This window comes from Cottoperca gobio, chromosome 17 (assembly GCF_900634415.1).
Source record: "Cottoperca gobio chromosome 17, fCotGob3.1, whole genome shotgun sequence".
Lineage (NCBI taxonomy): Eukaryota > Metazoa > Chordata > Actinopteri > Perciformes > Bovichtidae > Cottoperca > Cottoperca gobio.
In genome coordinates, this window is record NC_041371.1 from 3,717,155 (window position 1) to 3,725,696 (window position 8,542).

General features: G+C 43.1%; 1 protein-coding gene and 1 pseudogene across 1 annotated transcript in view; one reads left to right on the forward strand and one right to left on the reverse strand.

Moving 5' to 3' along the window:
• The first annotated feature begins 3,392 nt into the window (after positions 1–3,392).
• On the forward strand, positions 3,393–4,315 carry LOC115022300 (E3 ubiquitin/ISG15 ligase TRIM25-like; annotated as a pseudogene).
• A 3,623-nt stretch (positions 4,316–7,938) lies between these two features.
• LOC115023036 (zinc finger E-box-binding homeobox 1-like) overlaps positions 7,939–8,542 on the reverse strand; it is a 5,398-nt gene continuing 4,794 nt past the window's right edge. Inside the window, exon 4 of the mRNA XM_029454177.1 lies at positions 7,939–8,542. This exon is cut by the window's right edge and continues 685 nt beyond it. The gene's annotated coding sequence lies outside the window, so the exon portion shown is untranslated.

The window sequence follows — 8,542 nt, forward strand, 5'->3', positions numbered from 1 at the left end:
CGAGTAGATACAGTATATATTAGTAGAGTGGCAATAGAGTACAGTATTTATAGACGGTATGAAGGCAGTATGTCTATACCGCTAAGTCTATAAATACTGTACTCTATTGCCACCTGTCTGCACAGCCCTCTTGATTTTATCACAGAGGAAAAGGGATCCTGAAGCGTTCCCACGTCAGGGAAGATGTGTCATGTCTTCAGTGTTTCCTCTCAGTTGGACATTCCTCCACACTGAGGTGTCCAGAAGGAATCTTGACTAGATGCACTCCTACTAAATATCTGGACTCCTCACACTGTCGCTGAGGGTGAGCCCAGCAGTCCTGTGAGGGAAACTCATTTCTAACCACTGCTATCTCATGATTTCATTCTTTCGGTCACTACTCACAGCCTAAGACAATTTGATCTATATAGCCTACCATCATAAATGTAACCCCAAGGGGCTTTACAATCTGTACAGCATATGACACACTCTATCCTAAAACCGGGGGGAAGTGGAAGAAACCTCAGGAAAAGCAACTGAGGAGAGATCTCTCTCGCAGGTCGGACACACAAGCTATATGTGCTGTGTGTGCAGATGTAATATGGTCACGTTTTCTCGTTGTATTAGGATTCTAGCTACAGCGTACATTTTGAAGACTTTTACTATACTAGCATGAGGCAAGCCTGACAACAAAACGTGACATTAAACAAGTCTGGGAGATACAAAGACATGAATTAAGGATCTCTGCATCAACTATGGATAAAAAAGACCTAATTTAAACTATGTTGCATAGATGAAAGAAGGCGATGTTAGTGATATCTTTAATGTGCTGAGCTAAAGAGAGGGTCGACTGGTGTCTATGCTGAGCAGGACCATCTGAAGGTTTTATCTGAATTTATGAATAAGAAAGTGCTCAGCAGACAATCAGGCCTCCAATTTAGCCATTTGGAAATGATCATCCGCCTTTACAGGCACATACAGCTGAGTATCATCAGCATAGCAGTGGGGATTAGTTCCATGACTGCTTATAATTTGGCAAAGAGGTGAAATATAAGTAGTGAAAAGCAGAGGACCGAGAACAGAGCCCTGAGGTACTCCATATTTCATATCAGAAAATATTGATATCAATATTATAATAAACAGTGGGATTTTAAGCACGTGAGAGCCAAACCCGAGACGCCATGTCTTCCAATTGTTCAAAAAGTAAACAATGATCAATAGTCGGTAGCTGCACATAGATCCAGTAGTAGAAGCACTGCGGTGGAATCTGAATCCATATTGAGCAAAAGATCATTTACGACTTTAGTAAGTGTATTTTCTGTGAAGTGGCAGGCCCTGAAAGCAAACTGAAAGGTTCAAGAGATTACTGTTAAATATATATAACAAATGTTTCTTCTGTAAACTGGTTTCATTCAGTAATTTAGGATTTTACAAAGATAAAGGTTCTCTTATATCTCACCCTTCTATGTCTCTACGTTCATCCTGATCCAGCCATCCAGACATCCTACAATGAAAGATCCAGGTGTGAATGATTCCAGTCCCAGATACCAGCCCTGTAAATACCCAAAATATCAGATTTTAAATACAACTTTAGATAAAAAACCTTTGTACGTCAGCTGTTCCTCTCAACCTGGAGGATCTATGGTTTTAAGATTATTTTGCGAGGTTATGAAATGATTTATGGAATAAGGATATGGATACTTCATACATCTACATTTATATTATAATTGTAATCTTCCTGACAAATACATGTTTTGTAGAAATAACAAGGACTCACAAGCAACAAAGCCTGCTTCTGAGCCCCCATGCTTGTGAGGCATACAGAGATCATATATTTCATATCACTGCACTATCGCTTGCTTGCTTGCTTGGAGATGTATTTAAGATCTTTGTTTTACTGTTCCACTTCAGCGAGTTGCTTTGCATAAGAGCATCGATTAGACACCTAAAGTTAAATGTAGAGATGCTGTCTGCGGCAGAGAGAGTCGGCTCTACATGGACAAAGACAGGCAGATAGCAAGCCTGGGGGAAAGCTGAACTCAGTGACAGAGGGGCTCCTGACACACTGATTTTCCCTGCTTGGCTGCTTTAATGACAGGCAGCAAACTCATTCAGCAGGACAAACAAATCACTGGGACAAACCTCAGCAAGCATCTGCCATCTCAACACACACACACACACACACACACACACACAGACACACACTGCTGGAAAATCTATAAGTCTGCTGGGGTCTTCAAATAGGAATAAAACTGTGCACGTATAAAACTGAAGAGTTCATCTGTGCAGAGACAGAACATGAAGTGAATGAAGGGTGGTGATGGCCTAGTGGTCTGCCTTCCAAACAAAATCAATAGAAGGTCAGGAGTTCAATACCAGGCTGCCACCATTGTGCCCCTGAGCAAGGTACTTAACCCTGAACTTAACCAGGGAGACTGTCCCTGTACTTAGTTCACTGTAAGTCACTCTGGATAAGAGCGTCTGCTAAATGGAGTGAATGGTCAAGATAAAAGCTTTTAAAGAAATGCAGGTATATAACACAAATGTCCATCTCTTGTTCTTTCCCCTCTAATGTCCATCCAGTCAGCACACATTTTAGGTTTCTCACTCAAGGATGAAATTCAGCTTTTATGGTTTATTGAACTGAATGAGATTTTTTTTTACCAACACATCAAAATGAAGCTTCACAGCAGGAATGATAAAGACAATCAGCCCTACACTACACAGCATGTAGTACTCACTCCTCAAGTCTTTCGCCCTCCATCAGAACATGGAGTTCATTTTACTTGCAAACAAAAGACACCCAAAAATGTCATAATGTGTCGTTGTCCCCCTCAGTTAACTGACAAACTCCCCCTTGTGCAAACTTATTTTATTATTCAAAATGCATATATATTATATTATCTCTCTCTCTCTCTCTCTCTCTCTCTCTCTCTCTCTCTCTCTCTCTCTCTCTCTCTCTCTCTCTCTCTCTCTCTCTCTCATTGTGTGACTGATCTCCAGCTGAGCCACTCCTATCTCATCCTCTGCAGCTGACGCTGTCACCACGGCCCCACTGCCACTGGCTTATTAAAAACCTTTATAGTAAAAGTGCATTACATCAAGCATTAAAAGAGAACAATGACTTTTCAAATGTAGAGCAGGTTTTTACAGAGGATCCCTTTGTAAATGAGGAAACAAAAGTCCCAGTGCTGCTCCTCATCCTGAAATGAATCAAAGCTTGATAAGCCCTCCCTCTTCCACCTGCTGCTTTAAATCTACAGTTTGAAGATGGGTGTAACCAACATGGTGGGGAAGTGACAGAGCTGACAAGCCCTGTTCACACACAGACACATGTTGTTCAGATCAGAGCTCAAACTAGCTTCAGTTGTGAGGAAGTGAAAGTCAGACAGTTGTTGCCACTGAGAGGTGAAATGACACAGAAAGGAGTTCAGCTGGACCGGGATAACTTCTCTTGCTCTATCTGTCTGGATCTACTGGAGGATCCGGTGGCTACTTCCTGTGGACACAGCTACTGCATGGACTGTATTAAAACCCTCTGGGATAAAGAGGGTGAGAAGAACATATACAGCTGCCCTCAGTGCAGGCAGACCTTCACATCGAGGCCTGTCCTGCTGAAAAACACCATGTTAGCAGCTGTAGTGGAGGAGCTGAAGAAGACTGGACTCCAAGCTGCTCCTGCTGATCACTGCAATGCTGGACCTGAAGATGTGGGATGTGATGTCTGCACTGGGAGAAAACTGAAAGCCTTCAAGTCCTGTGTGCAGTGTGTGGCCTCTTACTGTGAGAAACACCTCCAGCCTCATTATGACGCAGCTCCGTTAACAAAACACAAATTGTTGGAGCCCTGCAAGAAGCTCCAGGAGAACGTGTGCTCTCGTCACGATGAGGTGATGAAGATGTTCTGCCGTACTGATCAGCAGTGTATCTGTTATCTCTGCTCTGTGGACGAACATAAAGGCCACGACACAGTCTCAGCTGCAGCAGAAAGGACTGAGAGGCAGAGAGAGCTCGAGGGGAGTCGACTAAACATCCAGCAGAGAATCCAGGACGTGAAGCTGCTTCAGCAGGAGGTGGAGGCCGTCAATCGCTCTGCTGACAGAGCAGTGGAGGACAGTGAGAAGATGTTCACTCAGCTGATCCGTCTCATTGAGACGAGAAGCTCTGATGTGAAGCAGCAGCTCAGATCCCAGCAGGAAAGTGAAGTGAGTTGAGTCAGAGATCTTCAGGAGAAGATGGAGCAGGAGATCACTGAGATGAAGAGGGAAGACTCTGAGCTGGAGCAGCTCTCACACACCGAGGATCACAACCAGTGCACTACGCCTCTCTGTCATGACTCGGTGAATCTACACTCTCATCCAGCATCAATATCCGTCCTCTGCGATACTTTGAGGATGTGACAGTGGCTGTGTTGGAAGCAAGAGATAAGCTACAGGACATTCTGAGTGAGGAATGGACCGACGTCTCACTGACACTGTCACAACCAGAGCCCAAGACCAGAGCTGGATCCAAACACAGCACACACACGTCTGTTATTATCTGAGGGGAGCAGGAACGCAACACTAAATTCAACTTATTCTGCTTACAAAGACACATTTTTTGACTTGTCTCCGGCCATGAGTAGAGAGAGTCTGACTGGACGGTGTTCCTGGGAGGTGGAGTGGAGCGGGCGTGGAGTGTCTGTTGCAGTCGCATACTTGAATATCAGCAGAACAGTGACCCGGAATAAATGTACATTTGGATACGATGTACAAGATAAATCTTGGGCATTAGATTGTCACCAAACTGGTTATTACTTTACGTACAACAATATCAAAACTGGCGTCTCAGGTCCTCTGTCCTCCAGATTAGGAGTGTACCTGGATCACAGTGCAGGTAGTCTGTCCTTCTACAGCGTCTCTAACACCATGACGCTCCTCCACAGAGTCCAGACCACATTCACTCAGCCTCTCTAGGCTGGACTTTGGCTTTTTTTGCGATAATGGAGACGCTGCTGAATTCTGTAAACTTAAATAGACAGAAGACATTTGACTGACAGCGGGTTAAAATTGTGTAGATGAAGTGAAAAGAGTAATTTAACAGACTTTACTGATGTGTGAACAAACTGAAGGTTTACGTAATGAATAAAATATTTGTTTTGCAAAAGGATTTTCTACTTGTCTTATTTCCAATGTATCATTCAAAGCTTCTGGAGACAATGTGAAACTACACGAGGGTGTAACTGAGGCAGTGTTCCTCCTGAAACACCACAAAGTGTTCACGCTTAGAGCAGAAGAACATGTGTCAGTCGGTCTCAAGAGGCAGACTCTAGAGTCTGACTGATGAGGACACGCTGAGTTTGACACATGAGAAGCTCTGCTGCCATCTTTAATACTTCTCACTGTAATCACCTCCAAAGACTTCAGGAGTTTAAAGACCTGAATTTGATTTCTCATATTTTACATCCAAATCTCATTTGCAATTTTATGATACACAATAAAAAAAATAAAAGACAAATCGCAGAGCTGAAAGTCAACGGAACAACTAATTGTGTGGGTGTGGGTTGCTTACATAGAAAGGAAATATCAAAAGAATATAAAGGTGCCTTTGAAAACGCTTGAATGTGGTAAAAGTTCACTTATTGTTTGACGCGTGGGTGTGTGTGTGTGTGTGTGTGTGTGTGTGTGTGTGTAAGGTGACAAATTGTACAAATTACAGCAACTAAATAACAATATTTAATTTAGTCACTTTGATCAAGCTTGTGCGAGGAACAAATGTAAATCAAACTTTATTTATCGCAGCTCAAATGATATTTTACAGCCGAATAAAAGCCGTAAACGTTCACATGTCCAGGTCGAGTCACCTGGTAGTTTCAACCCTCGGTCAGGAAGGAGTTTGGTGCTCGGCTGTAGGAGACTCCAACAGAAAGAGTCTGACCCTGCTGTCCTCGATGATACTGTAGGCCCTGCTCGGTATTCTCCTCCTTGAACTGAGAACATCTGTCAACCACTGGGTTTAGTCACTTTATTCTAATTTTATGACAAGAGCCAATGTTCTTCAGGGTTTGTACTCAATAACTGCTGACAGCTCCCGTCCAAATGATTATTTCTTTGCATAATTTGAACTAAACTAGTGGAGCACCGAACAGATGAAATACATGTCTGTAGAAACTGAAGGATGACGTGCTGCAAAAGCTCATCTTCAGCTGCACAGCCTTCGTCTCCATCAGTGTTGCTGCTCAGCGGCCAGACAGGTCGTGCTCTGATTGACAGGTGTGATGTGTGTCTGCGCATCCCAACTAATTTTGACGAATAGCTCGACGCGTGCAGCTTCACAAACTGCAGTGGCGTGAAATGAGCTTTAATTACTGCCAGTTATTACAGCGCTGACGTTGTTTGTGCTTTGTTTCGCTCCAGTAAACGCCGACTCGTTGGGTTTGTAGATGAGCTGAGTATGTTGTTGTTGCTGAAGGTGAACCGCTCTGAACATCTTTGCAGGAATAGATTCATCACTTATGCCATGGAAATGCTCCGAGGGATCTTTGGCCATCTGTGCTTTCCTGAATCAAAACATTCTCTGTTTGAATCCAGAAGGCTTGTGTGCATTGTGAGAGCCTTGTTATGTGGTGGTCCAGTAGTTTCTCATTCAAACCAAAGGATCATTCGAAATCACAATCTGTAGGGCAAAAGGTTAATGTGGAGCCTACGTCTCCAAACATAAATCTCCTTTCTAAAAGCTGCAGAGTGTCCTGCATATGGACTAAAGAAAGGTGTTTTCTGCTGGGGCTAATTGAAGCTCGAGTCTGGTTTAGGTCGGGTGGAGCTGTAGTGACATGTCACCAAGCTCTTTACTAACCTGGCAACATAAGTGAAAACACCTGTGAGTTGACGACGAGTGTTTAGAGGGTGTAGCTACGGACAGATCGGTTAACGAGACGTGTTTCGGAGCGGAACCAGATCGCAATGACGTGAAGAAGTCACTAAACTCAAAGTGTTTTTGTCTTCGTCCTGAATGAGTGAGGAAGGAGTGCGATGTAGAACCAGTAGAAAGCATTTCAGTATTAATAAGATTTAAAAACACTTCAATTGATGTCATTAATGTCTTTATCGGGAAGAAATGTTTCCAGTGTGACATGAGATTAAACAGAACGAATATCAGCTCATGACATTAATGTTTGTGATGTCACTGCAGGTGTTTTTAATGTCTCCTACTGCTCGTAATCAGCACACACACTTTAAAATGCATTTCTCCACCAGCTACTTTAATAAAAGGTTGATGCATTTAAAATGTATCATTGAAGCCCTCTGTCCAAACAAGTGGATGTTTTTACTTTCCTACTAAAATTGAGGCGCCAATGTGATGGAATAATAATAATAATAATAATAATACATTTTATTTGGAGGCGTCTTTCAAGACACCCAAGGTCACCGTACAAAATACAAGAGATAAAAACAGCAGGACGTTGGAGAGCAGACAAACAATACCAGAGATGTGGTGGAGGCACAGGAAGAAAGCAATAAAGAGAAAAGGGGGGGGGGGGGGGGGGGTACAGGATGATTGATACTACAGAGAGTAGGCCAGTTCGAACAGGGGAGTTTTGAGTTGGGACTTGAATGCTGTAACAGTTTCGGACTGTCGGATGTGTGGAGGGACGGAGTTCCAGAGCTTGGGAGCAGTGCAGCTGAAGGCCCCCCTGGTGATGAGGCGTGATGTGGGGATCGTCAGTAGACCAGCTGAGGATGAGCGGGAGGGGGTATACTCCTCAAGGAGGTCACTTAGGTAGGTGGGGGCGAGTTTGTGAAGGGCTTTGTAGGTGAGGTGTTTGTTATGTCTGTTCATGTTAAGTCACCTGTTGTGTTTGTGTCTTGTTTACTTCCCTCACAACGCACACACAGCAGAGGGTGCACAGCAAACAGAACACCATCAGGTGCATCATGGGAATTCATTTCAACTAAATTACTGAAACCACTCACGACAAAATTGTACATGGTCATTACCTGGACATTTATTACAGACAAATAAAAAAGTAAAGAATATTTTCAGGTGGCTCTGAACAGATTGCTTTGTCATCTCCTCACCTGTCACTATCCCATCATTGATTTCTCCTCTAATTGCATGTAATAACGTTACACACTGAAAGCAGCCATGCAGATAATCTGTCATTTTCCCAAGGGAGGAAAAAAAAGATGATCAGACTTCATGGATTTATATTTGGACAGAGCTCCAAATTCTCCTCAGCACTCAAGAGGACAAATTAATAATCATGGCTCATAACTCGATCATTTAGGAATGATTAGTGCAGAGTTCTGCTGTCTTAACACCTTGTGGTCTGAAGAGTCTGCAGGTGTGTTGGGCGGTCTTCTAGCGCCACCTGGTGGGACATTCTTCATCTTGAGATACAAAACAAACCTGATTGCACTTTATGTTATTTCCACGTCCGAGCAGAATACACGCTTTTGCTCAAAAAAATAGAACTTTTATTTAATAAGGTCGTCTCATTGAGATCAATATATCTTTTGCAAGAGTTACAGCAGCGATAAGACACAAACACCAGAAACAATTTCTGAGAAGGTCCAAAATGTAA